This window comes from Strigops habroptila, chromosome W (genome assembly GCF_004027225.2).
Source record: "Strigops habroptila isolate Jane chromosome W, bStrHab1.2.pri, whole genome shotgun sequence".
NCBI lineage: Eukaryota > Metazoa > Chordata > Aves > Psittaciformes > Psittacidae > Strigops > Strigops habroptila.
This window is the reverse complement of record NC_044301.2, coordinates 27,662,742-27,687,927: the sequence shown is the minus strand read 5'-3', so window position 1 is coordinate 27,687,927 and position 25,186 is coordinate 27,662,742. Positions and strand designations below refer to the sequence as shown.

Below are 25,186 nucleotides of genomic sequence, written 5' to 3'. Positions count from 1 at the left end.
ACATTTGTGGCATGAACACTCACTGGTTTCTTCCTACTGCTGCATTGCAGGTTACTTGCTTTGTAGACCAGGAATTCCATGCATTTATGGATGGAAACAAGAAGAGGAGGATATAGAAAGAACTAAATCAAGAATTCACTTGTCATGGCCCTGAATCAGCCCAAGCTTCCTCTTTCTTGCCCAGCTGTTTTTTTCTACTGATGAGCTGACAAATTAGCAATTTCGATGCAGTTGCCCACAGATTCCACTACCCTGGTCCCTTACAGGGCTATATGCTGTGTACATTGCCTTTCAGTGTATGTATGCTAAAGATTTCCTAGGACAGAAATGCACTGGAAGGGTTCTGCAGAGACTGTAAATGGATACATAGGTGAAAGTGTAAAAGCAGCATTGAAAGCACAGGTTTAATCTCATTGAAATAAATATTTACAGCTTTTCCGACCTCTTCCTGTAGAACACGTCAAGCCCTTCATCAAGTTCAGTGAAATTTAAAATTTAGAGCAACGCTCCCTTTAGGCTGTTACATTGAAGTCCAGATGTGAGTGAATGTTCAGGCTCAATCAGAATTTTTCCACCAACTTCCAAATCCATAACCTGCAGGCAACTGCAAGAAGGTTGGCCACACATACCTATTCATTGATCCCAAACAGGGACTCTTTGTATGCAGTGGCAGAGGGATGACGTAGTTTCTCCCTTACTGCTTTGAAATAAAGACAATTTACTAACACAGCAAGTTTTTGAGAACCTGCTTTTGCACATTTTGTTCTAATCTTTAGTTTGCAGGCTATATTCTTATTTACTGAAACGTTGTCAAAATCTGTGTTAATGTTTCTTATTACCTAAAATTTCTACTTCCTCTGCAACATAAAATATTCTGCAGCTGCTCTAGTCTTCACTTAAGGCCATAGATCTGTATCATGTTAAGAACATGATGACGTACACAGAATCTCTTTAACTAAGGGGATGCAAATAGGATTTTAGGAAACAAGCTTTGGCTTTGGTCAAGAGGCTTAAGACAGAATTTCAGAATATATTTTGGAGGAATAGGCATGAAGATGTTTCAGCCAAATACCTGCTGTACTCCTTCTAGTTTGTGCTAGCAGGGGAGGAGCCTCCACTAGCCTGAATTGCAGTTGCCCAACTCTGGACACCTCTGACTGTGTATTGGATTTGCATGTCAAGGTTTTGATATCAGGGGGTCTGCAGGGGTGGCTTCTGTGAGAAGATGCCAGAAGTCAATAGAGCCAATGCCAGCCAGCTCCAACATGGAACAGCTGCTGGCCAAAGCTGAGCCAGTTGGTGACGGTGGTAGCACCTCTGATGACATATTTAATAAGGGGAAAAAACTGCCGCAGGGCAGCAGCTGGAAGAGAGGAGTGACAATATGTGAGAGAAACAAGTCTGCAGATGCCAATGACAGTGGCCCTGTGGCCTCATGGAGAGCGAGGCCTTGTTGCATGCCTGCCTTAACTTGAGAATCCTTGTAGCCTCTATACACAATGAAATACTAGTTTAAGAATCCTTGTAGCCCTGTCTATGTCTAAGTCTCTATATTCATTGAAATACTAATTTAATTTGGTATCAATTATACAGTGAAATAGTAATTTAATTCGGTATCACTCTGGAGCAGGTTTGCTGGCAAGATTGTGACCCCACGAGGGACCCATGCTGGAGCAGTCTGTTCCTGAAGGACTGCACACTGCAGAAAGGACCCATGCAGGAGCAGTTGAAAAACTGCAGCTTGTGGGAAAGACTCACGTTGGGGAACTTCTTGGAGGACTGTGGGAGTGTTACAATAAAAGTTGGTCAGAGAAACACTCTAAGACTCAATTTGGAGTTTTAGAAAGCAGGCATTCTTTACTGCAGCGCTGGGCGCACACGCGAATCGTTTCGCAAAGGTGAGCGCACCCGATACTTGCTGACAGTGGGTATATATTTAGCATACTCATGCATATTCATAGCTTTCCCAGGAACTAATTATAATGTTTGCATCCTAATTACGCATGCGCTTTCTTGCTGATTGGGGGTCTTTGGTGGTCGTCTATAGTCTTCCTCACTGTGTTTACTGAATGACCTCAGTGCTTGCGCACGCTTGCAAGCTCCTAGTGCCGAGTTAGCAGTTGGTATGTCCTTGCTTCTCTTCTGTTCCAGTCTTGCTGGGCACCACCCTATTATCTTGAAGGCTGGCATCCTTGGTCTTATTTATTGTCTCATTAGTTGTTATCGGTCCCGTGATGCTCCTTCCCCCATCAGCCGAACATTCCTTTCTCCCTAAGTGTTAGTAAGTTAGAAGAGTTTGGTTTATTCTACTATGTTAAAGGCACATACACTATTGTTAGTTTAAGATTTAAGGTTACAGGAGGGACCCCATGCTGGAGCAGGGGAAGAGTATGAGGAGGAAGGAGTGGCAGAGGCAACTGTCTGATGAACTGACCACAACCCCCATTCCTTGTCCCTCCGTGCTGCTCAGGGGGAGGAGGTAGAGAATTTGGGAGTGAAGCTGAGCCTGGGAAGAAGCGGGGTGGGAAGGTGTTTTAAGTTTTGTTTTTATTTCTCATTATCCTACTCTATTGATAATAAATTAAATTAATTTCCCCAAGTTGTGTCTCTTTCGCCCATGATGGCAATTAGTGAGTGACTTCTCTCCATCCTTAACTTGCCCTGTCGTTGTTTAAGCCCAGCCAGTAACTCACTCTCCACCCCAGTTCTTCCTCCCCCCGCTCCCGGAGGGATGGGGAGAAAAATGGAAAGAATGTAAACACAACGGTTTGAGATAAGAACAGTCATGTAACTAAAGTATAATACAAAACCACTACTGCTACCACCAATAATAACAATAAGGGGAATAACAAGGGGAGAGAATACAACTGGTCACCACCTGCCAACCGATATCCAGCCGAACCTGATCAGAGAACTGTGCCTTCCGGGTAACTCCCCGCAGTTTTTATAGTGGGCACAATGTGCTCTGGTATGGAATACCCCTTTGTCTAGGTGGGTCAGGTGTCCTGTCTCTGCTTCTTACCAGCTTCCCGTGCCCCTCCTCCCTGTCAGAGCATGAGACTGAGAAAGGCCTTGGTCAGAGTAAACACTACTTAGCCTTGGTCAGAGTAAACACTACTTAGCAACAACTAAAACATGGCTGTTATCAGCATTGTTCCCAGGCTGAAAGTTAAAAAACACAGCACTGCACCAGCTACTAAGAAGGAGAAAAATGACTGCTATAGCTGAACCCAGGACAGTATCCACCCCTTATTCCATACCATTCATGTCATGATCACATCCCACATCTCTCAACACACCATTGCCCCTGTCCCATATATACACATATATATACACCCACACCCACACACAAAGATATCATTCCCTAGTCCATGGACCAATCCCTATAAAGCTGCTGAATTCATCCAGTCCATGATGTCAGGCTCCATCTCTTGTAATACTCTTTCAGGGCAGGAAGGACGGTGTGTAGTGTTGAGTTGTTGCCTGCTGATGACAACGCCAAACTCGTCTGGTCACTGCTGAGCTCATGTGGTTTTGTCAAAATTCATTCTTTGTTGAGGTGATGATCGGAGGGAAGTCAGGGTCACTTGCTGGCGACCTGAAGATATCTAGCTGGTGGGCTATAAAAGTGTTATAGAGCAGGCAACAGCATACAATTGAGTTCATTGGCTGTTTTCCCCCAAAATGAAATCCCCTTGAGGTACATATCGGAATTCCCCATCTTCTTGCATTACCCACCAAGTATATCCAGGTCCCTGAGCAAAAGCAACCCCATGAGCGGGTTTGCCTTTACCTGAAGCAGGAATAACCCAGACTGTCTTCCCCAACAAATTCTTTATGTGCACCACAGGAACTTTATTCCCCTCTACAGTACGTAAAAGTTCTGATTGGGCTGGGCCAGCCCTGTTGGCAGATCCCCTACTGTTGACCAACCAGGTGGCTTTTGGTAAATGTGTATCCCAGTGTTTGAAAGTCCCACCACCCATTGCTCTCAGTGTAGTTTTTAACAGCCCATTGTACCGTTCGATTTTCCCAGAGGCTGGTGCATGGTAGGGGATGTGATATATCCACTCAATGCCATGCTCTTTGGCCCAAGTGTCTATAAAGTTGTTCCGGAAATGAGTCCCATTGTTTGACTCAATTCTCTCTGGGGTGCCATGTCACCACAAGACTTGTTTCTCAATTCCCAGGATAGTGTTCAGGGCAGTGGCGTGGGGCACAGCGTATGTTTCCAGCCATCCCGTGGTTGCTTCCACCATGGTAAGCACATAGCGCTTTCCTTGGTGGGGTGGTGGGAGTGTAATATAGTCAATCTGCCAGGCCTCCCAATAGTTGTACTTCAGCCATCGTCCTCCATACCAGAGAGGCTTTAACCACTGGGCTTGCTTAATTGCAGCACGTTTCACATTCGTGAATATCTTAAGCAATAGTGTCCATTGTTACATCCTCCCCTCGATCACGAGCCCATCAATATGTTGCATCTGTGCCTTGATGGCCTGAGGTGTCATAGGCCCACTGGGCTAAAAATAATTCACCCTTATGTTGCCAATCCAAATCCATCTGAGCCACTTCAATCTTAGCAGCTTTATCCACTTGCTGGTTGTTCCGGTGTTCCTCAGTGGCCCAACTCTTGGGTACATGAGCATCTACGTGGTGTACCTTCCCCACCAGGTTCTGCACCCAGGCACCGATATCTTGCCACAGTGCAGCAGCCCAGATGGGTTTACTTCTGTGTTGCCACTTGCTCTGCTTCCATTGCTGCAACCACCCCCACAGGGCATTTGCCACCATCCACGAGTCAGTGTAAAGATACGGTACTGGCCATTTTTCTCGTTCAGCAATATCCAAGGCCAGCTGGATGGCTTTCACCTCTGCAAACTGATACAATTCACCCTCTCCTTCAGCAGTTTCTGCAACTTGTCGTAGTGGACTCCATGCAGCTGCCTTCCATCTCCGATGCTTTCTCACAGTACAGCAGGACCCATCAGTAAACAAGGCATATTTCTTCTCACTTTCTGACAATTTATTATATAGTGGGGCCTCTTCAGCACGCGTCACCTCCTCCTCTGGTGACATCCCAAAATCTTTGCCCTCTGGCCAGTCCATGATGACTTCTAGAATTCCTGGATGACTGGGATTTCCTATTTGAGCTCATCATGTAATTAGTGTGGCCCGCTTAGTCCATGTTATCATCGGTTGCATGATGTGTAGAGGAGATGCTGCCTTTGAACATCCAGCCCAGCACAGGCAACCGGGGTGCCAGGAGGAGCTGTGCTTCAGTGCCAATCACTTCTGAAGCAGCGCAAAACCCTTCATAGGCTGCCAGTATCTCTTTTTCAGTGGGAGCATAGCTGGTCTTGGATCCTTTATATGCCCAACTCCGAAAGCCGAGGGGTCGACTTCAAGTCTCCCCTGGAGCTTTCTGCCAGAGGCTCCAGGTAGGACCATTATCCCGGGCTGCACTACAGAGAACATTTTTCATATCAGGCCCGGTCCAGATTGGTCCAAGGGCTACTGCATGAACTATCTCTCATTTAATTTTTTCAAAGGCTTGTTGTTGCTCAAGGCCCCATTTGAAATCATATTTCTTCCGGGTCACGTGATAGACAGGGCATACAATCAGACTGTAATTTGGGATGTGCATTCTCCAGAACCCCACAACACCTAAGAAAGCTTGTGTTTCTTTCTTGTTAGTTGGTGGAGACATTGCTGTTATCTAGTTGATCACGTCTGTGGGGATCTGGCGGCGTCCATCTTGCCGTTTTATTCCCCAAAATTCAATGTCCAGTGCAGGTCCCTTGACCTTTACTCCATTTTATTGCAAAAACAGCCTTCAGCAGGGTTTGGATTATTTTCCTCCCTTTCTCAAAAACTTCTTCCACTGTATCGCCGCACATGATAATGTCATCAATGTATTGCAGGTGTTCTGGAGCTTGCCCCTGTTCCAGTGCAGTCTGGATCAATCCATGGCAGATGGTAGGGCTGTGTTTCCACCCCTGGGGCAGTCGGTTCCAAGTGTACTGGACGCCCCTCCAAGTAACAATGAACTGTGGCCTGCATTCTGCTGCCAAAGGGATTGAGAAAAATGCATTGGCAATATCAGTTGTGGTACCCCCTTGGCTGCCTTTGACTCCAGTTCATATTGAAGTTCTAGCATGTTCGGTACGGCAGCACTCAATGGTGGTGTGACTTCATTCAGGCCACCATAGTTTACTGTTAGTCTCCACTCTCCATTAGACTTTTGCACTGGCCATATGGGGCTATTAAAGGGTGAGCGGGTCCTGCTGATCACTCCTTGGCTCTCCAGTCTGCGGATCAGCTTATGGATGGGAATCAGGGAGTCTTGGTTGGTGCAATAATGCTGAAGTGCACTGTTGTGGTCGCGATTGGCACTTGTTGTTCTTCGACCTTCAGCAACCCCACAACAGAAGGATCTTCTGAGAGACCGGGCAAGGGGGACAGCTGCTTCATTTCCTCTGTCTCCAATGCAGTGATACCAAAAGCCCATCTATACCCTTTGGGGTCTTTGAAGTACCCTCTCCTGAGATAGTCTATGCCAATGTCGTAGTTTGAGCCCAGCCAGTAACCTAGAACCACGCAGCCACTTGCTCACTCCCTCTCTTCTTCCTCCTCCCTCTCCCGGAGGGATGGGGAGGAGAATTGGAAGAATGTAACTCCCACGGGTTGAGATAAGAGCAGTCCCGTAACTAAGGTATAATACAAAACCACTACTGCTACCACCAATGATAATAATGATTAGTGAAATAACAAGGGGAGAGGATTCAATGGCTCACCACCTGCCGACCGATACCCAGACCGACCCGAGCAGTGATCTGGGCCTTCTGGGTAACTCCCCCCGCTTTATATACTGGGCATGACGTGCTGTGGTACGGAATACCCCTTTGGCTAGTTTGGGTCAGGTGTCCTGTCTCTGCTTCCTCCCGGCTTCCCCTCCTCCCTGGCAAAGCATGAGACTGAGAAAGTCCTTGGTCGGAGTAAACATTACTTAGCAACAACTAAAAACATCGGTGTTATCAGCATTGTTCCCAGGCTGAAAGTTAAAAACCACAGCACTGCACCAGCTACTAAGAAGGAGAAAAATGACTGCTATAGCTGAACCCAGGACAGCCAAGGATGCATGGATCCCCTGGACCAGTCACAATGGGGTGCTTTTGCCACTTCCTCCCAGTCAGGCTGATTTCAGCCTCCAGTACAGTTAACTCTTGGGATCCTCCTGTCACTCCAGAAATATAAATGGGTTTCACCCCTTGATACTTTGATGGCATCAGGGTACACTGTGCACCGGTATCTACTAGAGCCTTATACTCCTGTGGGACTGATGTGCCAGGCCATCTGATCCACACAGTCCAGTAAACCTGATTGTCCCTCTCCTCCACCTGGCTGGAGGCAGGACCCCTCTAATAGTGATCATAAAATTCTCCACTCATGTCTTGTAGAAATGGATTAGTATTCCTTATTATAGGAGTTGGAGTAAAATCAGCTCTTCCACTCCATCTGGGAAACTGCTCACCAGAGACTGGAGCAGCAGCTTTCCTGGGAGGTTCATCCCTGACCATTGTTCTCCTCTTCAGTTCACGCACCCTTTCCTCCAGAACTGAGGTAGGTTTTCCATCCCACTTTCTCATGTCTTCTCCGTGATCCTGCAGGTAAAACCGTAGGGTGGCCCGTGGCATGTACCTCCTATATTTTCTTTCTCGAGCAGTAGGGCGCCTTCTGTTATTAGCTGAGACATGGGTTGGTACGCGTGGGGAGCTGGATAGATCGGATAAATGGTCTCTCAATTGTTTAAACTCCTGGGACAGTTTTTCCACAGCTGAAATGATGGAAGGGGTGATATTGTCTTTGAACCCTCGGAGTTGGCGAATCAGGTAATTCACTGTTGGTGATGTTCTGTCATTCCAGGTCATTGATGCCAGTGAGGGGGCATATGATGATGGTGCACTCCGTGTAAGTTTCCGCCACATGGGTTGTGTACATTCGACTTCATCTGGATCTACGGATGTGTTCCTGGCATCCAGCCTATGATAGATCATGTCTAGAATGGCTGATTCCCTCAGGGACTGGATGCCTTTCTCTACCGTGGTCCAGTTGGCTGAGCGACTCATAATATTGTCCTTGTAGGGAAACCTTTCCTTCACAGCTGCCAAGAGCCGCCTCCAAAGGCTGAGGGCTCATTTCTCTCTTGCAATCATTTGTCAATTCCTCCTTCCCTAGCAAGTGATCCCAGCTGCTTGGCTTCCCTACCTTCTGGTTCATGACCATCAGCCCCATTGTCCCAGCATCGGAGCAACCAGGTGACAATGTGCTCCTCTGGAAGACGGGTGAAATCTTTTTGCATATTCCGCAGCCCGGTCGAGGTCCGGGGTCGAGAACTCACCTCTTCTTCTTCTTCTTCCTCTTCCTCTGATCCACGTAGTAGTAACTCTTGTTCAGATCCTCTTCCGTGTAGTAATTGCATTTGGACTTCATCTTTCTTCACTTCACGGGTTGCTCTTTGTGCCTCTCATTTGCTTTTGCTTACAGGGGCAACAGGTATTATCACAAATTGGCCATTTGGTTTAGCTGCAGTGTTTATCACTGTGGTTGGAGTGGCTGCAGTGTCTGCCACTAGGATTGGAGTGGCTGCAGCATCTGCCACTAGGGTTGGAGTGGCTGCAGTGTCTGTTGCAGGGGTTGGTGCAGCTGTTGTGCTTCGTTGTTGAGTAAGACCAACAGCTGCGTTGTCTGTTGCTATCGGGGTTTGTGTAGCTGCTGTGCTTGTCACTGGGGGTTGGTGTAGCTGCTGTATTTGAAATTGAAGTAGTTGCGCTGTCTCTTGTGGTTAGGGTTTGAGTAGCTCTTGTGCATGTCACTGGGGTTGATGTAGCTGCTGTACTTCTGGAGTATCAGCATTGTCTGTTGTGGTCAGGGTTTGTCTGTTGATTTGCCATCAGATCCAGGGACATTTTTTCCCTTTGAAGGTGCTGGATAGCGTTGAGGAGGGCTCTGTAGGCATAGGCCAAGCCCCAGCATGTTGCAGCAAATTGTCCCTCTCTGGTATAAACAGAACGACAGCACACCTCGTTTAAGTGTTTTACTAGTTTTTTCCGGACGTTGCACTTGTTCAGTGGTGAAGTTCCAAAGCACTGGAGGGGCCCACTGGCCTAGATACTTGCCCATACTATCCCACACACCCTGCCACTCATGACTGTCCAGCCATGAAGTACAGTGAAACAAGAACCTTAGCCCAGGCCCCCCAGCTGATAAACACTAAAACAGCAAATACTGGCTGTATGTAAGATACGACATGCTGAAACTCTGAGATCAAGCGCAACAAATCTGAGAGCAAATATATCAACATTGTGACGAGTAGTAACAATGAATGATTATCACAAATATGATTAGACACACTCTGGTCAGATCTGTCATTATCTCAACCCTTCCTGCCCCACGTTGGGCGCCACAAAGAACTGTCGTGGTTTGAGCCCAGATGGTAACTCGAAACCACGCAGCCACTCGCTCTCTCCCTCTCTTCTTCCTCCTGCTGCTCCCGGAGGGATGGGGAGGAGAATCGAAAGAATGTAACTCCCACGGGTTGAGATAAGAGCAGTCCAGTAACTAAGGCATAATACAAAACCCCTACTCCTACCACCAATAATATAATGATAAGGGAAAAAACAAGGGGAGAGGATACAATTGATCACCACCATCTGACCAATACCCAGCCCGACCCGAGCAGTGATCTGGGCCTTCTGGTAACTCCCCCCAGTTTATATACTGGGCATGATGTGCCATGGTATGGAATACCCCTTTGGCTAGTTTGGGTCAGGTGTCCTGTCTCTGCTTCCTCCCAGCTTCCCCTCCTCCCTGGCAGAGCATGAGACTGAGAAAGTCCTTGGTCAGAGTAAACATTAGTTATCAACATCTAAAAACATCGGTGCTCATGCTTTTCTTTACCAACATGCTTGTTTCTCCTCAGTGCCCTCCCAGCATGCTTGTTTCTCCTCAATGCCCACCCTACTGCAGGACGAGGGGTGGGTTACAGTGCAGTCAGTACTTTTTACTCTACACTATATTTAGCCTTTTCATACTTGTTGGGCAAAGCCCTAGACTAGTGCTTGGACTCTTCCTTGTTCTTTCTACTAAAACTGAATGTCCTGGGTTCATCTATAGCAGTCATTTTTCTCCTTCTTTTAGCTGGTGCAGTGCTGTGTTTTTGACTTACAGCCTGGGAACAACGCTGATAACACAATGATGATTTTATTTGTTCCTAAGTAATGCTTTCTCCAATCAAGGATTTTTTCAGTCTCATGCTCTGCCAGTGAGAAGGGGCACGGGAATCCGGGAGGAAGCAGAGACAGGACACTTGACCCAAACAACTGGCCAAAGGGGTATTCCATACCACAGTACGTCATGCCCAGTATATGAATGAGGGGTACTTACCTGGAAGGCCCAGATGGCTTCTCAGGTCGGGCTGGGTATTGGTCAGTGGGTGGCAAGCAATTGTATTCTCTCTCTTTGTTATTTCCTTTCTCATTATTATTATTGGTGGTAGGAGTAGCGGTTTTGTATTATGCCTTAGTTACTGGACTGCTCTTATCTCAACTTGTGGGATTTACATTCTTTCCATTCTCCTCCCCATCCCTCTGGGAGCAGCAGGAGGAAGAACAATGGGGAGTGATCGAGTGGCTGCATGGTTCTGCGACACCATCTGGGCTTAAACCAAGACAGTTCTTTTTGGCGCCCAACGTGGGGCACGAAGAGTTGAGATAACGACAGATCTGACCAGAGTGTGTCTAATCATATTTGTGATAAGCATTCATTGTTTTGGATTAATAGTCACTCGTCACAATGTTGATTTATTTGCTCTCAGACTTGTTGCGCTTGGTCTCAGAGTTTCAGCATGTCGTACCTTACTTACAGCCAGTATTTGCTGGTTTAGTATTTGTCAGCTCTGGGGCCTGCGCTAAGGTTCTTTTTTCGCTGGACTTCATGGTGATGACTTGTAATACAATAGACTCATTGATCATGAATCTGGACTGGCATGTGTTCTCAGCATGTCATCACCTCTATACTTTGGGAGGCATATAATGGGAATTTTTAGCAATTACACATCTTTTTTTTCCTCCCCGGAGGGTCAAACTATGAAGGAGACATTCCCTCACACCCTCCGCTCCCCCACCAGGCTATTTGAGAATTCTAAAGGTTTTGGATGGCCTTTGGATAACCTTGAAACCTGCTTGCTGCTTTTGCTGGGAGTCAGCATGTTGCCACAAATACTGCATGTGTTTTACCCACAGCCATACCACCTTGAGAACGTCCTACTTCGTCTGATCTCGAAAGTTAAACAGGGTTGGGCTCGGGACATGTCTAAGGTTAAAGGACGATGATATAGGAGGACAACTAAGAGATTTTCCCTGAGGCTGGACAGTCATGAGTGGCAGGGTGTGTGGGAGAGTATGGGCAAGTATCTAGGCCAGTGGGCCCCTCCAGTGCTTTGGAACTTCACCCCTGAACAAGTGCGAAATCCGGAAAAATTAGCAGAAAAGCTAGACCAGGTGTGCTGTCATCCTGGCAATACCAGAGAGGGACAACTTGCTGCAACGTGCTGGGGCTTGGCCTACACCTACAGAGCCCTGTTCTGTAAGGAGCAGGAAAAAAATGTCTCTGAATTTGACAGCAAAGCAACAGACAAGACAGCTACTTAACCCCCAAGCACAGCAGCTACTCAAACCTGGAAAATAGACACTGCAGCCACTCCAACCACAGTGATAGACACAGCAGCTGAACCAAAGGACAAATGCATGTCACTTTCTCTTGCCCCTGTACACAAGGGGAAAAGCAAACGAGAGGCACAAAGAGCAACCCATGCTGTGAAGAAAGATGAAGACCCAATATTCATACTATAGGGGATGGCATCTGAATGAGAGTTATTAATACAGGAATCAGAGGAAGACAAAAAGGATGAGGTATCTTCTCGATCCCAGAACTCGACTGAGCTGCGGAATATATGAAAATATTTCAGCCGTCTTCCAGGTGAGCACACTGTCACCTAGTTGCTCCGATGCTGGGACAATGGGGCAATGGTCATGAACTAGAAGGCAGGGAAGCCAAGCAGCTGGGATCACTTGCTAGGGAAGGAGGAATTGACAAATGATTGCAAGAGAGAAATGAGCCCTCAGCCTTTGGAGGCAGCTCTTGGCAGCTGCGAAGGAAAGGTTTCCCTACAAGGACAATATTATGAGTCGCTCAGCCAACTGGACCACGGTAGAGAAAGGCATCCAGTCCCTGAGGGAATCAGCCATTGTAGACATGATCTCTCATAGGCCGGATGCCGGGAATGCACCTGTAGATCCAGATGAAGTCAAATGTCCACAACCCATGTGGCGGAAACTTACACGGAGTGCACCATCATCATATGACAGCTCGTTGGCATCAATGAGCTGGAGTGAGGTAGCACCACCAACAGTGGATGAAGTGACTCGTCAACTCCAAGAGTTCAAAGACAATATCACCCCTTCCATCATTTCAGCTGTGGAAAAACTCTTGACCCAGGAGTTCAAACAATTGAGAGATGAGTTATCCAGCTCCCCACATGTACCAACCCGCATCTCAGCTATTAACAGAAGGTGCCCTATTGCCTGAGGGAGAAGATATAGGAGGTACATGCCACGGGCCACACTATGGTTTTATCTGCCATGAGAAGCCATGAGAAAGTGGGATGGAAAACCTACCTCAGTTCTGGAGCAATTGAAGAGGAGAACAATGGTCAAGGATGATCCTCCCAGGAAAGCTGCTGCTCCAGTCTTCGGTGAGCAGCTTCCCAGATGGAGTGGAAGAGCTGATTTTACTCCACCTCCTGTGATATGAAATACTAATCCCTTTCTACAAGACATAAGTGGAGAATCTTATGATCACTATTAGAGGGGCCCTGCCTCCAGCCAGGTGGAGGAGAGGGACAATCTGGTTTACTGGACTGTGTGGATCAGATGGCCTGGCACATCAGTCCCACAGAAGTATAAGGCTCTAGTCGATAATGGTGCAAAGTGCACCCTGATGCCATCAAGGTATCAAGGGGTGGAACCCATTTGCATTTCTGGAGTGACAGGAGGATCCCAAGAGTTGACTGCACTGGAGGCTGAAATCAGCCTGACTGGGAGGAAGTGGCAAAAGGACCCCATTGTGACTGGTCCAGGGGATCCATGCATCCTTGGCATAGACTATCTCAGGAGAGGGTACTTCAAAGACCCAAAAGGGTATTGATGTGCTTTTGGTATCGCTGCCTTGGAGACAGAGGAAATGAAGCAGCTGTCCCCCTTGCCCAGTCTCTCAGAAGATCTTTCTGTTGTGGGGTTGCTGAATCGTGACCACAACAGTGCACCGGCGGCAATATCGCACCAACCGAGACTCCCTGATTCCCATCCATAAGCTGATCCGTAGACTGGAGAGCCAAGGAGTGATCAGCAGGACCTTCTCACACTTTAATAGCCCCATATGGCCAGTGCAAAAGTCTAATGGAGAGTGGAGACTAACAGTAGATTATTGTGGCCTGAACGAAGTCACCCCACCATTGAGTGCTGCCGTACCGGACATGCTAGATCTTCAATATGAACTGGAGTCAAAGGCAGCCATCTAATGGGAACTATTAATAATGGACTTGTGAATGTGAGGCTGCACCCATCTGTCTGTAGAGGGCCTCATCCACTCGGTCTTAGTGTCTGGGTGGCCTCTAGCAGACCCCCAGTGTAATGTCCCCTGTCCCTGCCTTCCCTTTAATCCTGATCCATAAGCTCTCAGTTGTCTCCTCATCCATCCCCAGGCAGAGCTGTGCGCACTCCAGCTGGTTGTTTATGTGGAGGGCGACACCCCCTTCTCATCTTCCCAGGCTCTTTTCTGAAGAGCCTCTATCCTTCCAACACTCCAGTCATAGGAGGCATCCCACCATGTCTCCATGATGCCAATGAGGTCGTAGACCTTCAGGTGCCTATATCTCCCTTCAGGGAGATATACAAATATTAATTTGAACATGAAAGAGATTTTTGAGGCCTTTTTGTTTTTTTCTTACAAATATTTCCATGCTCTCTGATTACTGTTAAAATAGATTAGTAAGCTAGATCTGAAGCAAATAAACCCTTGCACCAAGTCTTTAAAATGTGTATGAGCCCCCCATGAACCACTAGCATCAGTCTCCAACTCCTCCATTATGAGCCACCAGTGCCACCAGGCCATAGATTACAGGAGGCAAGCAGGTAGTGCTTCCTTCCCCTTTCCCACCACAATCCTGCCAAGGCAAGCACCATGTGCTTACAATGGTGGAAGCAACCACCAGATGGATGGAATGGATATGCTGTGTACCATGACAGTGCCCAGAATACTATCCTGGACCTCGAGAAGCAAGACTTACGGCGACATGGCAACCCAGAGAGAATTGAGTCAGACAATGGGACTCATTTCCGGAACAACCTCATAGACACTTGTGCCAAAGAGCATGGCATCGAGTGGGTATATCACATCCCCTATCATGCACCAGCCTCCGAGAAAATTGAACAGTACAATGGACTGTTAAAGACTACACTGAGAGCAATAGGTGGTGGGACCTTTAAGCATTGAGATGCCCATTTAGCAAAAGCCACCTGGTTTGTCAACACTAGGAGATCTGCCAACCAGGCTGGTCCAGCCCAATCAAAATTTTTACAGATTATAGAAGTGGATAAAGTTCCTGTAGTGCATATAAAAAATATGCTGGGGAAAAGATTCTGGGTTATTCCTGCCTCAGGCGAAGGCAAACACAATTGCTTTTGCTCAAGGACCTGGGTGCATCTGGTCAGTAATGAGACTGTTGAGACTGTTATAAGAGATGGAACCAAAATTTGTTGATTGGTGTCTGCATCAACTTGGATTTTGAATCCCAAGAACTGGGGCCCAATGTTGCTGGTAAAGACAGAGGTGAAATAAGTGTGGAGAACCTCTGCCTTTTCAGCATTGTTGGTATTTCCCCTCTCTTGCTTAACAGCAGCCCAATATTTTCCTCATGGGTTGAGAGTCCCTTCTTCCACAGGTGATAATTTCTCTTTCTTTTCCTGAGTTCAAGCAGTATCTCCCTGTTCAGCCAGGCTGGTCTTTGCTGCCGGTTTGATTTTTGGCACATAGGGACTGCCTGCTCCTGTGCTTTAAGGATTCCATTCTTGAAGAGTGTCCAGCCTTCCTGGATCCCTTTGTCCTTCAGTAATGCTTCCCAAGGGATTCTCTCAACCAGCATCATAAACAGGCCAAAGTCAGTCCTCCGGAAGTCTAAGGTGGAGGTTTTGCTGACCTTCTTCCTGACTTCTAAAAGGAATGAAAATTCAATTCATTTCATGATCGCTTTGCCCAAGACAGCCTCCAACCATCACATCACCCACCAGTCCTTCTCTGTTTGCGATTATGTCATGCTGCACAATGGCTTCCAGGTCCTCCTGTATGGTACTTAGATGCCGGCTGGGTTTAAACCATGACAGTCCTTTTTGGCAACGAATGTGGGTCAGAAAGGGTTGAGATAATGACAGATCTGACCAGAGTGTGTCAAAACAAATTTGTTATAAGCATTCACTGTATTGGTTTAATAGTCCCTGGTCACAATGTTGATTTATTTGCTCTCAGAGTTGTTGTGCTTGGTCTCAGAATTGCGTTATGTAACATCTTACTTGCAGCCTTTATTCCCTGTTTTGGTGTTTATCAGCTGTGGGGCCTGGGCTACGGCTCTCATTTTTTGTACTTTATAATAATGGTTTGCGACAAAATAGAATTGCTAGTCGTGAAACTAATCTGGTATGTTTACTCAGCACTGCCGTCGCCTCTATGCTTTGGGAGCCATCTAATGGGAACTATTAATAATTATACCTTTTGCCTTTTCTCCTGGGAGAGCAAACCTATGGAGGAGACATCCTCCTATGCCTTCCCCTTCCCCACCAGGCTATTTACAGCAGCATTTGAGAATTTTAAAGATTTTTAATATCCTTTGTATCCCCTTGAAACCAACCTGGTCCTTTTGCTAGGAATCAGCATGTTGCTGAATGTGTTTCAGGTCTTGTTTAAGGTTAAACAACAATCTAAGGATACCACCAAGAGATCATCCTGAGGCTGGACAGTTATGAGTGGCAGGGTGTGTGGGATAGCATGGGCAAGTACCTGGGCCAGTGTGCCTCTCCAGTGTTTTGGAACTTCACCCCTGAACAAGTGCAGAATCTAGAAAAAGTATGCTGTCATCTTGGCAATACCAGAGAGATACAAATCGCCACAAGGTGCTGGGGCCCAGCCCATGCCTACCGAGCCCTGCTCAACACTATTCAGTACCTTCAAGGGGAAAAGAAGGTCTCTGGATCTGATGTCAAAGAAACAGGCACTGTGGCTACTCCAACCCTGGAGACAAGCACTGCAACTACTCCAACCCCGGCGATGAGCACTACTGCTACTCAATCCCCAGCAACAGACACTGCAACTACTCCAACCCCAGTGACAGGCACTGCAGGTACTCCAACCCCAGCGAAAAAAACTGTGGCCACTCCAACCCCAGTAGCAAGCACTGCGCCTGAACCAAAGAACCAATCTGTGCCACTATCAGTCACCCCTATATAGAAGAAGAAATGGACACAAAAGTCACCTTGTATAGTGAAAGAGGACAAAGCAGGGCAATCACAAGAAACAGAGGAAGAGGCAGAACCAGAGGGAACCTCTCAATCCCTATCCTTGAGTGAGTGGCGGGATATATGAAAAGATTTCAGCTGTCATCCAGGTGAGCACATTATCACCTGCTTGCTCCAATGCTAGGATAATGGGGCCAGCAGTTTTGAATTAGAGGGTAGGGAAGCCAAGCAGCTGGGATAACATTCCAGGGAAGGAGGCACTGACAAGGCAGTTGGGAGAGGGACACAAGTCCTCAGCCTCTGGAGGCAACTCCTGGCAGCCATGAAGGAAAGGTATCCCTTCAAGGAAGATGTTATATGTAACCCAGGCAAGTGGAAAACAACAGAGATATCCAGTACCTGAATGAATTAGGTGTGCAAGAGATGAGTTATTATGACCCAAACAACGTGCAGTTACTTACAGATCCAGACAAAGTCCAGTGCACACGACCCATGTGGTGGAAATTTGTATGGAGTGCACCATCATCATATGCCAACTCATTGGCAGTAATGACCTGGAGAGACAAAGAGGCATCAACAGTGAATGAATTAGCTTGCCAACTCCGGAAATAAGAGGAAAGTCTCTCTTCCTCCCTACGGTCTTACGTCTCGGCTGTGGAAAAACTGTCGAAACAATGTGAGAAACTGTTCCAGGAGTTCCAGCAGCAAAAAGAGGATAGGCCTACACCCCACCTGTATGGACCAGCATCTCAGCTATTAAAAGTAAGAGTCCTTCTTCTTGAAAGGGAGGATATAGGAGGTACACACCATGGGGTAACCTGTAGACCTGCGAGACCATGAAGAGGATGCGAGGAAGTGGGATGGAAAACCTAGATTAATTGTGGAGGAAAGGGTACGTGACCTGTTTTCAGCTGGGATAGAGATAATTTTGTTCCTAGTGGCTGGTACAGTCCTGTGTTTTGGCTTTAGTCTGAGAACAATGCTGATAACACACTAATGTTTTACTTGTTGCTAAGTAGCACTTACCCCGATCAAGGACTTTTCAGTCTCTCATGCACTGCCAGTGAGGAGAGGCACAAGAAGCTGGGAGGGAGCAGAGGCAGGACACCTGACCCAAACTAGCCAAAAGGATATTTCATACCACAGCACGTGATGCTTGGTACAGAAACTAGGGGGAGTTACACCTAAGGGCCCAATCACTGCTCAGGTTCAGCTGGGCATCAGTCAGCAGGTGGTGAGCAATTGTATTGTGCATCAGTTGTGTTTCTTTTTTTCCTTTCCCCTTTTAGTTTTTTATTCTCTCCCTTGTTATTTCTCTTATCACTATTATTAGTAGTAGAAGTATTATACTGTACTTTAGTTATTAAACTGTTCTTATCTCAACCCGTGCGTTTTACATTCTTTCGATTGTCCTCCCCATCCTGCCTGGGAAGGGGGGAAGGGGGTGTGTGAGTGTGCAGCTGCCTGGTACTTAGCTGCCAGCTGGATTTAAACCACAACAACTTCCCATCATCAAGTGATGTCCAACCACTTCCTGTGAATCACAGAAACATAGAATCGTAGAATCAAATAGGTTGGAAAAGACCTTCAAGTTCATCAAGTCCAACCTTTATCCCAGGGAATGCCAAGTCCACCACTAAACCATGTCAGTAAGGGCCTTGTCTATGCATTTTTTGAACACTTCCAGGGACCGTAATTCCACCACTGCCCTGGGTTGCCTATTCCCATGCCTGACTACCCTTTTGGTGAAGAAATTTTTCCTAATATCCAGTCTAAATCTCTCCTGGTGCAGCTTGAGTCTGTTATCTCTTGTCCTATCACTTGTTACTTGGGAGAAGAGATCAGCCACTTCCTTGCTCCATCCTCCTTTCAGGTAGTTGTAGAGAGCAATATGGTCCCCCCTGAGCCTTCTCTTCTCCAGACTAAACAACTCTAGTTCTCTCAGCCGCTCCTCACAAGACCTGCTCTCTAGGCCCTTCACCAGCTTCGTTGCCCTTCTCTGAACCCATTCCAGCAACTCAATATCTCTCTTGTAGTGAAGGGCCCAGAACTGAACATGGTATTCCAGGTGCGGCCTCACCAGTGCCGAGTACAAGGGTAATAATACTTACCTAGTCCTGCTGGCCACACTATTTCTGATGCAGGCTAGGATGCCATTGGCCTTCTTGGCTGCCTGGGTACACTGCTGGCTCATGTTCAGCCGGCCTGCAATCAGCACCCCCAAGTCTTTTTCCACCGAGCAGCTTTCCAGCCACTCTTTCCCAAGCCTGTAGCATTGAATGGGGTTGTTGTGGCACAAATGCAGGACCGAGGAATTTGCCTTGTTGAACCTCATACCACTGGCCACAGCCCATCAATCCAGCCTGTCCAGATACCTCTATAGAGCCTTCCTATCCTCCAGCAAATCAACACTCCCAGCCAACTTGGTGTCATCTGCAAATTTACTAAGGGAGCACTTGATCCCCTCATCCAGATCATCAAAAAAGATATTAAACAACATTGGCCCTAACACCAAGCCCTGAGGGACACCACTAGTGACCGGTCACCACCTAGATGTGACACCATTTACCACCACTCTCTGGGCTCTGCCATCCAGTCAGTTTTCAACTCAGCAGGAATACACCTATCCAGGCCATGAGCAGCCAGTTTCTCCAGGAGAATGTTGTGGGAAACGGTGTCAAATGCTTTACTAAAGTCCAAATAGATTTCTGATGACACTAAGCTATGTGGTTCAGTTGATACGCTGGAGGGAAGGGAAGCCACCCAGAGGGACCTTGACACGCTTGAGAGGTGGGCCAAAGCCAACCTTACGAAGTTCAACAAAAAAAAATTGCGATGATGTCCTACACAATGTCAGGGCAATCCCAAGCACAGCTACAGGTGGGGTGAAGAAATTCAGAGCAGCCCTGCTGCCGTGGTTTAAGCCCAGAGGGTAACTCAGCAGCTGCTGGCTCACTACCCCCGTTCTTCCTCTCCCTGCTCTCGGAGGGATGGGGAGGAGAATTGGAAGAATGTAACAACTCCCATGGGTTGAGATAAGAGCAGTCCCGCAACTAAGGTATAATACAAAACCACTACTGCTACCACCAATGATAATAATGATAAGAGAAATAACAAGGGGAGAGGATACAATTGCTCACCACCCGCCGACCGATACCCAGCCCAACCCGAGCAGCAATCTGGGCCTTCGGGGTAACTCCCCCCAGTTTATATACTGGGCATGATGTGCTGTGGTAAGGAATACCCCTTTGGCTAGTTTGGGTCAGGTGTCCTGTCTCTGCTTCCTTCCAGCTTCCCGTGCCCCTCCTCACTGGAAGAGCATGAGAGACTGAGAAAGTCCTTGGTCGGAGTAAACATTACTTAGCAACAACTAAAAACATCAGTGTTATCAGTGTTGTTCCCAGGTTAAAGTCAAAAACAGAGCACTGCACCAGCTACTAAGAAGGAGAAAAATGACTGCTATAGCTGAAACCAGGACAGTATCCACCCCTTATTACATAACATTCACGTAATTCTCAGATCAATATACCATCGCTTTGTCTCATATATATACATATACACACACCCACACGCAAAGAGAGAGATATCATTCCTTAGTCCATAGACCAAACCCTATAAAGCTGCTGAATTCATCCAGTCCATGATGTCAAGCTCCATCTCTTGTAACGGTCTTTCAGGGCAGGAAGGACGGTGTGTAGTGTTGGATTGTTGCCTGCTGATGACACCGCCAAACTCATCTGGTCACTGCTGAGCTCATGTGGTTTTGTCAAAATTCGTTCTTTGTTGAGGTGATGATCGGAGGGAAGTCAGGGTCACTTGCTGGTGACCTGAAGATATCTAGCTGGCGGGCTACAAAAGTGTTATAGAGCAGGCAACAGCATACAATTGAGTTCATTGGCTGTTTTCCCCCAAAATGAAATCCCCTTGAGGTACACATCGGACTTGCTCATCTTCCTGCATTACCCACCAAGTATATCCAGGTCCCTGAGCAAAAGCAACCCCAGAAGTGGGTTTGCCTTTACCTGAAGCAGGAATAACCCAGGCTGTGTTTCCCAACAAATTCTTTATGTGCACCACAGGAACTTTATCCCCTTCTACAGTACGTAAAAGTTCTGATTGGGCTGGGCCATCCCTGTTGGCAGATCCCCTACTGTTGACCAACCAGGTGGCTTTTGGTAAATGTGTATCCCAGTGTTTGAAAGTCCCACCACCCATTGCTCTCAGTGGAGATTTTAACAGCGCATTGTAGGCTAAAAATTTGGCCAATTTAGGTCAAGTGTCCTGTCTCTGCTTCCTCCCGGCTTCCCCTCCTCCCTGGCAGTGCATGAAACTGAGAAAGTCCTTGGTCAGAGTAAACATTACTTAGCGACAACTAAAAACATTGGTGTGTTAGTATTGTTCTCAAGCCAAAGATAAAATCACAGCACTGCACCAGCTACTAAGAAGGAGAAAAAATGACTGATGTATCAGAATCCAGGACAGCCAATGACTGCTTTTCTTTCCAGGATGGTCGTTAGTGTGTGAGATGCAAATATTGACCATTTTTGTCCCAAATTATTTGAAAAATTTTATAGTAGAAGCTCTAGTCATAGAATCATAGAATCATAGAATCATGGAATCATAGAACAGTAAGTGTTGGAAAGGACCTTAAGATCATCTAGTTCCAACCCCCCTGCCATGGGCAGGGACAACTCGCACTAAGCCATGTGGCTCAAGGCTATGTCTAACCTGGCCTTGAACACCGCCGGGGATAGAGCATATACAACCTCCCCGGGCAACCCATTCCAGTGCCTCACCACCCTCACTGTAAAGAAATTCTCACTTATATCCTTCCTTTTCTTGCTTCCAGTTTTATAGGATATAATTTCTAAACTACCGATCTGACGTTTGGTTTCAGATGAAAAGTTACTGCTTCCGCATTTTGTGATCATCCCGGTGCTCCAGCCTCCCATGCTTGTGGGATGTACTGTACAATTCTTTTGGTATATATTCCTCAGTGGCTGGTTTCTGTAACATAAAAACTCAGGCAGGAAGGGAGGGAGGGAGGAGAGGAAGGAAGGAAGGAAGAAAGGAAGGAAAGAAAGAAGGAAGGAAGGAAGGAAGGAAGGAAGGACGGAAGGAAGGAAGGAAGGAAGGAAGGAAGGAATGAAGGAAGGGCAGGAAGGAAGGAAGGAAGGAAGGGTAGGTTGAAAGCCACAGAAAGAAACAAGAAAGAAAGAAAGAGAGAAAGAAAAAGAAAGAAAAAGAAAGAAAAGAAAGAAAGAAAGAAAGAAAGAAAGAAAGAAAGAAAGAAAGAAAGAAAGAAAGAAAGAAAGAAAGAAAGAAAGAAAGAAAGGAAAGAAAGAAAGAAAGAAAGAAAGAAAGAAAGAAAGAAAGAAAGAAAGAAAGAAAGAAAGAAAGAAAGAAAGAAAGAAAGAAAGAAAGAAAGAGAAAGAAAGGGAGGGAGGAAGGAAGGAAGGAAGGAAGGAAGGAAGGAAGGAAGGAAGGAAGGAAGGAAGGAGGGAGGGAGGGAAGGGTAGGTTGGAAGCCACAGGAAGGAAGGAAGGAAGGAAGGAAGGAAGGAAGGAAGGAAGGAAGGAAGGAAGGAAGGAAGGAAGGAAGGAAGGAAGGAAGGAAGGAAGGAAGGAGAAAAGTCAGGCAGGAAGGAAGGAAGGAAGGAAGGAGGAAAGTCAGGCAGGAAGGAAGGAAGGGATGCAGGAAGGAAGGAAGGGATTCAGGAAGGCAGGAAGGCATGAAGGCAGGAAGGCAGGAAGGAAGGAAGGAAGGAAGGGATTCAGGAAGGCAGGAAGGCAGGAAGGCAGGAAGGCAGGAAGGAAGGAAGGAAGGAAGGCAGGAAGGAAGGCAGTAAGGAAGGCAGGCAGGAAGTAAGAAAGACAGGAAGGCAGGAAGGAAGGCGGGAAGGAAGGCAGTAAGGAAGGCAGGAAGGCAGGCAGGAAGTAAGGAAGACAGGAAGGCAGGAAGGCAGGCAGGAAGGCAGGAAGGCAGGAAGTTAGGAAGGAAGGCAGGAAGGCAGGAAGGCATGAAGGCAGGAAGGCAGGAAGGAAGGAAGGAAGGAAGGCGGGAAGGAAGGCAGTAAGGAAGGCAGGACGGCAGGCAGGAAGGCAGGCAGGAAGGAAGGATGGCAGGCAGAAAGGAAGGAAGGCAGGAAGGCAGGAAGGCATGAAGGCAGGAAGGCAGGAAGGAAGGAAGGAAGGAAGGCGGGAAGGAAGGCAGTAAGGAAGGCAGGACGGCAGGCAGGAAGACTGGCAGGAAGGCAGGAAGGCAGGCAGAAAGGAAGGAAGGCAGGAAGGCAGGAAGGCAGGAAGGAAGGAAGGAAGGAAGGCGGGAAGGAAGGCAGTAAGGAAGGCAGGACGGCAGGCAGGAAGGCAGGCAGGAAGGAAGGATGGCAGGCAGAAAGGAAGGAAGGCAGGAAGGCAGGAAGGCATGAAGGCAGGAAGGCAGGAAGGAAGGAAGGAAGGCGGGAAGGAAGGCAGTAAGGAAGGCAGGACGGCAGGCAGGAAGACTGGCAGGAAGGCAGGAAGGCAGGCAGAAAGGAAGGAAGGCAGGAAGGCAGGAAGGCATGAAGGCAGGAAGGCAGGAAGGAAGGAAGGAAGGAAGGCGGGAAGGAAGGCAGTAAGGAAGGCAGGACGGCAGGCAGGAAGGCAGGCAGGAAGGAAGGATGGCAGGCAGAAAGTAAGGAAGGCAGGAAGGCAGGAAGGCATGAAGGCAGGAAGGCAGGAAGGAAGGAAGGAAGGAAGGCGGGAAGGAAGGCAGTAAGGAAGGCAGGACGGCAGGCAGGAAGACTGGCAGGAAGGCAGGAAGGCAGGCAGAAAGGAAGGAAGGCAGGAAGGCAGGAAGGCAGGAAGGAAGGAAGGAAGGAAGGCGGGAAGGAAGGCAGTAAGGAAGGCAGGACGGCAGGCAGGAAGGCAGGCAGGAAGGAAGGATGGCAGGCAGAAAGGAAGGAAGGCAGGAAGGCAGGAAGGCATGAAGGCAGGAAGGCAGGAAGGAAGGAAGGAAGGCGGGAAGGAAGGCAGTAAGGAAGGCAGGACGGCAGGCAGGAAGACTGGCAGGAAGGCAGGAAGGCAGGCAGAAAGGAAGGAAGGCAGGAAGGCAGGAAGGCATGAAGGCAGGAAGGCAGGAAGGAAGGAAGGAAGGAAGGCGGGAAGGAAGGCAGTAAGGAAGGCAGGACGGCAGGCAGGAAGGCAGGCAGGAAGGAAGGATGGCAGGAAGGCAGGAAGGCAGGAAGTTAGGAAGGAAGGCAGGAAGGCAGGAAGGCAGGAAGGCAGGAAGTTAGGAAGGAAGGCAGGAAGGCTGGCAGGAAGGCAGGAAGGCAGGCAGAAAGGAAGGAAGGCAGGAAGGCAAGAAGAAAGGAAGGTAGGAAAGCAGGAAGGAAGGAAGGAAGGCAGGAAGGCAAGAAGGAAGGTAGGAAGGAAGGCATGCAGGAAGGCATGCAGGAAGGAAGGATGGCAGGAAGGCAGGAAGGCAGGAAGTTAGGAAGGAAGGCAGGAAGGCTGGCAGGAAGGCAGGAAGGCAAGCAGAAAGGAAGGAAGGCAGGAAGGCAAGAAGAAAGGAAGGTAGGAAAGCAGGAAGGAAGGAAGGAAGGCAGGAAGGCAAGAAGGAAGGAAGATAGGAAGGCATGCAGGAAGGAAGGAAGGCAGGAAGGGAAGAAGGAAGGAAGGTAGGAAGGAAGGAAGGCAGGAAGGCACGAAGGAAGGAAGGTAGGAAGGAAGGAAGGTAGGAAGGCAAGAAGGAAGGAAGGCAGGAAGGAAGGCAGGAAGGGAAGAAGGAAGGAAGGTAGGAAGGCAAGAAGGAAGGAAGGAAGGAAGGCAGGAAGGCAAGAAGGAAGGAAGGTAGGGAAGAAGGAAGGAAGGTAGGAAGGAAGGAAGGAAGGTAGGAAGGCAAGAAGGAAAGAAGGTAGGAAGGCAGGAAGGAAGTTTGGAAGTTCGGAAGGAAGGCAGGAAGGCAAGAAGGAAGGAAGGTAGGAAGGCAGGAAGGAAGGCAGGAATGCAGGAAGGAAGGTAGGAAGGCAGGAAGGAAGTTTGGAAGTTCGGAAGGAAGGCAGGAAGGCAAGAAGGAAGGAAGGTAGGAAGGCAGGAAGGAAGGCAGGAATGCAGGAAGGAAGGCAGGAAGGCAGTAAGGAAGGCAGGCAGGAAGGAATGAAGTCAGGAAGGCAGGAAGGAAGGAAGGATGGCAGGAAGGTAGGAAGGAAGGAAGGAATGATGGCAGGAAGGTAGTAAGGCAGGAAGGAAAGATGGCAGTAAGGCTGGAAGGCAAGAAGGAAGGCGGGCAGGAAGGCGGGCAGGAAGGCAGGCAGGCAGGAAGGAAGGCAGGAAAGAAGGAAGGCAGGAAGGAAGGCAGGCAGGAAGGCAGGCAGGCACGAAGGAAGGCAGGAAAGAAGGAAGGCAGCAAAGAAGGCAGGAAGGAAGGCAGGAAGGATGGCCGGAATGAAGGCAGGAATGAAGGAAGGCAGGAAGGAAGGCAGGAAGGATGGCAGGAAGGAAGGCAGGAAGGCAGGCAGGCACGAAGGAAGGCAGGAAAGAAGGAAGGCAGGAAAGAAGGAAGGCAGGAAGGAAGGCCGGAATGAA

General features: G+C 48.0%; 1 long non-coding RNA gene across 1 annotated transcript; it reads left to right on the top strand.

The window, feature by feature from the left end:
* The first annotated feature begins 9,856 nt into the window (after positions 1 to 9,856).
* Positions 9,857 to 20,027, top strand: LOC115619049. Its single transcript, XR_003994898.1, has 3 exons — positions 9,857 to 9,914; positions 10,198 to 10,200; positions 19,987 to 20,027. It is a non-coding gene; the product is annotated as an uncharacterized LOC115619049 (long non-coding RNA).
* Positions 20,028 to 25,186: the final 5,159 nt, after the last annotated feature.